Here is a 5,314-nt window from a genome sequence, read left to right as displayed (position 1 = left end):
ACCTTTAGGGTCTAGTTAACATCATTACACAATCAAATGAGGTTCAGAATGCAAAGATGTCTGGTAATGGACTTAAATTTAATCTAAGGCACAAATGGCTAATAGCAGCAGCAGTAATCTCCTCTATTCTGCTATGGAACAGCTGCCTGCTGCACTTGACAACTACCAGGATATTTCCCCAACAGGGAAGGTACCTGTTCTCTTGGGGCTTAATCAAATGTTTCTCAAATAAACTTGCGGTCATACCCTTCAATCCCAATGACCGGGTTTAGTACGTGGATTGAAGATGATGAAGACCTTAGAGAAGATCAAGGGGCTCAGGTCATTCTTTGACATACACCATTGTTTAAAAGCACTCTACAATTATTTTTATTTGTCAGCCCTCACAGCCACCTTGTGAGAAAAGCCAGAATGAAAGGGAGAGTGCAGTCGCCAGAATCCAGAGAAAACAATAACACTTTTGTTCACAGTGACTTTGAGACTCAGGTCCTGATTATCAGAGCAGACGAATCACTGTTACAAAAATAAAATACATTTACCTTGGAAAAGTGACTCACAATGCTAGGGTATTATCTAATTAAAGTGTTTTACAAAGTGAATAAGCCCATTTCTCAACTAGTCAATGGAAGTTGGATAGCTGCTTGCTGATATGTTATATCTTAGTACAGAGCAGAGGTTCTCAACCTTGACAGAATGTGACAATCACTTGGGGATCTTTTCTGGGGTGGGTCTTCGGGTGATTCCAATATGCAGCTAAGGCTGCGAACCAGTGGCACAAAACTTTTCAACTTCAGTGGGCATAATCCTTGGGAGGGGCTTGCCTCTCCCCGGTGCCCACAGGTTTTAGTAGGTTTTGGATTGTCCTACCGATCTACACTGTTGCACGCATCTCGGGTGATGCTGATTACAGATGTTCAGGTGATGCTGATATAGACGGTCTCTGGTCCACATGTGACTTCTACTATAGTGACCAAAATTGTTAATTTTTAATCCTCATTACTTACCTCTTCTGCTTCTGGAAACCCAGTCCCCTGGGCTTTGTTCTTAAGGCTCTTCACCGCTAGCTAATCATTGCTGTTGCTTTTGCCCTGGAACACGCCCAAGATCTTCACTTAACAATGAGTGGCTCCAAAATGGCCACATAATCCAATGAAATCGTGACCAAGGCTGAATAGAATTGGAAAGACGGAAAGATTACATCATGATTTCTCCATGCTATGTTTTTTGCTAACAACTCCTGGAGCCATACTTTAAACACAAGAACACAACATTCAATACTATCACCAACATCAGAATGTGTCATCAGGGTTGTTCTGCTGAGTCACAATTAACTCATTGCCTGAAAAAACCTCATGAACCTGAAAAAACCTAGAATTAGCTTCTAAAGTTTGCAGTTGTATTTTTCCTTTTCAAGTTTTGACCTTATTAAATTTTACCGTCATTATTTTTGACCACTGGTCAAGTTAATGTCTGTTCCATGATTCAAGTTGTCGAGAGAAATTTTAAATATTCTAATGCTCAGAACAGATCATGTGCATTCACACTTTGTATTTTCCCTAGGCTCATTAGAACTCTATATGCCTATTTGAATAATCATAGCCCAGTATAGGGTGGTCAGGGTCAATGTTTTGGAGTGAAAAGATAATGGGTTTTGGGATGAAATAAACCTAGGTCAGACCCCCAGCTCTGCTTCTCACTAGCTAGGTGACCTTAAGCAGTAACGTAATCTTACAGAGCCTCATTTTCTTTTTCCTTTAGAAATGTGCAACTATAAAACCTCCCTCAAAGGGATATTGTGGCCATGATTAAATGAAACGCAAAAGTGTTTAACACATTGGCTGACTTACTATATTCACAGTTTCAATACTATGTGATACTATAAATAAACATATAGTATCATAAATAAATATTTATTTATTTATAATATCAACAAATATTAGTTTTTTGTCCTTTCTTGTAATATATGATAGATAACATGAATAGTCGACAGCATAAATATGGATATTTTTCTAACTTCGTCTGCTCGAAGAAATTATGAGAAAGGAAAAATAATTCAAACTAGTGGTGTATTAACCCTCAGAAGGTCACTCAACCAAAGGTGACTGGGGTATAGTCCAGCAGCAGGCGATGTTGAGCAGGGGGCACTCTGGCTGCTGGGTGGGAGCCAGACCAAGAGAGCTAAGGCCAAGGGCAAGAGTGAGGTTCAGGGTGAAGCCAAGGAGACGGCCAGAGCCAAGGAGAGGCAGATGCCAGAGCTCGAAGGCAGCGAGGGCCAGTGCTGAGCAATAGCAGCCCTCAGACAGCCTGGAAGATGCCTGCAGGAGTCAGGAGTCAGCTGCACGGGAGAGATAAGGAGCCCCAGAGTCTGCATCAGGGCTGATAGTGGAGCCTGGCCAAGGAGGGACTCCAGAGCAGCAAGGTCCCCAGCTGAGGCCATTGCGGGACAGGTTACAGTCTTCCAGAGTCACTCTTGTCATTTTATATTAACGTAGCTAAACTTCTGTTCTTGTGTTTTCTCCTTTTGGAAGGCTTGGACGGATATAGATGTATTCTTCCATAATTAGACACTGAACTAGGAAGAGGAGGCTAAATACTGTAACTCCAAAATCTCAGTGACTGAACACAGTACAAGTACACTGTAAGCTCATGTCACAGTCCCGTATAAGTCTGTGGGGCTGGGGGTGCAGAACTCTGATTCATGCAGTTATCCAGGGACCCAGGATCCTTTCATCTGGTGACTCTCACATCCTCATCAAGGATGCTTAATTTCTTTTTTCTCATTCCTTTTTGTCATGAATTCCTTTGGAAGTTAAAGTCTTCGGGACTTTATCTCAGCGTAAGGTTTTCAATTCTGTAAAATAAAATGTACAGCGTTATAAAGGAAGCCAATTAAATCTAATTACTGTTATCAAAATAATTAAAGTATAAAATTATGACAGAGTAATATATGAGCTTCTTTATTAACGTACATTATTTTTCACATGGGACATCCACATGCTGCAGGACTTTGGAAGAGTCCGTGAAGTGCTTACTGCTACACCTGGGTCAGGGTTAGCACCACAGGTGAGCCCTTACCACATACTTCATACATCGTTCCGGTTACCTATTGCTGCATAACAAACTGGCCTCCAAACTTGGCTTCAGACAACCATTTTATTCTGCTCATGATTTTGTGGGTCAGGAATTTGGGAAGATCTTAGCTGGGCAATTTGTCCAGGATCTGCATGGCACCCACTGGGGCAGCTGCCAGATGATAGAGTTCCCACATGGCTTCTTCACTCACATGTTTGGCACCTCAGTGCTTCTTAGCCACAGTCCCTACATGGCTTGGGCTTCTCACAGCATGGTGGTTTCAGGGTAGTCACACTTCTTAGATGGCAGCTGGCTTCCAAAAGCAAGTGTTCTAAGAGACAAGAATGGAAATTGAGAGTACAAATATGGATTTTTAAAAACTTAATCTGGTCTAAGTAATTATGAGAAAAGAAGAATAATTCAAACTTGTACTAACCCTCAGAAGGTCACTCAACAAGGGATGACTTGGTTATACTCGAGCATCAAGCAATATTGAGTGGGGACCACAGCATCACTTCTGCTGTAGTCTACTAGCCAACATGGTCATAGAGTTCACCCAGATTCAAGAAGGAAGGGACACGAACCTCACTTCTCAATGGGAAAGACGCCAGAGAATTTGTAGCTGTCTTTAATCTGCAATATATATAAAAAGGATTTAATTTGTTTAATAACACCATTAAGTAGGTATCACTATCTCCATTTTACTAATGAGGAGACAGAACCTTAAATATTTTGTCCAAAGTCACACACCTAGTGAGTTTGAAACTAGGCTAGTCTGATTCCAATGACTGGGCCCTTAATTATGGATATCCTCTTGATTTCACTTGACTTAAATCTACTACTGGAAAGCAATATAGAATCCATTTGAAAAATAAAACAGCAGGGAGTTGTGGAAGAGCTGCTGGTTACCCACATTTTATCCAATGAGATGTAAGAAGAAATACTGTGTATAATTTTTAGAAAGTGTCCTTAAAGAGAGAGTTCTTTATCTCTTCTTCTGGATGCCATGCAGATGCGATCACTGGCACTCAGCAGCCTTTCTAAAACATGAGGGAGTGTGCTAAAGTAGCAGAGTAATAATAGAAGGAGTCTGAGTCTTTATGGTGATGGGGTCACCATACTGGCCCTTGGGAAGCTGCCTCTGGATTCTGCTTAAGTGAGAGAGAAACAAATTGATACCTTGGTATAAGCTATGGTTAGTTAGGGTTTTTCTGTTTCTTACAACTAAACCTAATCTTAAATAACATAGGAGAGATACATATGCATTTGGGGTTATGAGTATCAACTTAGTCATGACAGCCTCATCTTGATGACATGGAAGTATAAAAAAGCAGGAAATCACTAACAAACTGAACAGCTTTACAGAGAAGAGGTATCTAAGAGCAGCTCAAGAAAGAGAGGAAAACTAAAGGTGTTTGAAATATTTAAAATATGTCAGGGTGACTAACATATTTGCTAAGGAACTGGGGACATTTTGAGGCAAACTCAAAAGCCATCATTTTTTTATACATATAAACTGTCCCCCTCCCATGCTTCTTGTCCATTCCAGCTTCTTTGCTTCACTCACTCCAGATTTAAAGTCTTGGCTGGGAGCATCTGATTGGCCAAGACTGGGTTACGCACGTGGTGCAAACTCCCAGAGATGGTATAATCAAGGATCAGACTCTTCCACTAACACCTGGATGATGGGGAATCCCTCCAACATAGGAAAGTAGCCCTTCAAATTCCCTACAAATTTCCACTACACCTGGCATGCAATCCCTTCGCCCCCCCAGCAGTCATTGCCATGAGTGAAATCCTGTTCACAGGCAGTGTCTGGGGGAAAGAAGCAATGAAAGGTAAACATACCACCCAGGGATGTGCGTGGAATCAGAGGGAATTCTCCCTTCTTGTGCATTAGTGGTATTGGGTGTGGGGGAGGGGCTGTAAGGAATGTCGGTTTTTAAGACTGATTTGATATTTTTAGCCCCATCTTGTGAAGGAAGTGTGAGCTACTGCCTTCTCCCCTACCAGGTGCCTCCTTAAGTCTTTGGATTCCATCTTTCCCAGCAACATGCTCATTAACAAATTCCGAAAATGTAGTTTTGGCTGAGTAAATTGATAAACAGGTGCCAAACCTGGGCTGAATAGCAAATGAAACTGGTGATGTTTTCTTAGGATTGGTTCTGGGCCCAGTGTTCTCATTTCCTTTAGTGGTTTGTGTATTTGTATAATGGAATAGAGAAGTAGCTTATTACATTTC

The sequence above is a fragment of the Propithecus coquereli genome, unplaced genomic scaffold (genome assembly GCF_000956105.1).
Source record: "Propithecus coquereli isolate 6110/MARCELLA unplaced genomic scaffold, Pcoq_1.0 Scaffold32, whole genome shotgun sequence".
Classification (NCBI taxonomy): Eukaryota; Metazoa; Chordata; class Mammalia; order Primates; family Indriidae; genus Propithecus; species Propithecus coquereli.
This window is presented reverse-complemented; position numbering follows the sequence as displayed.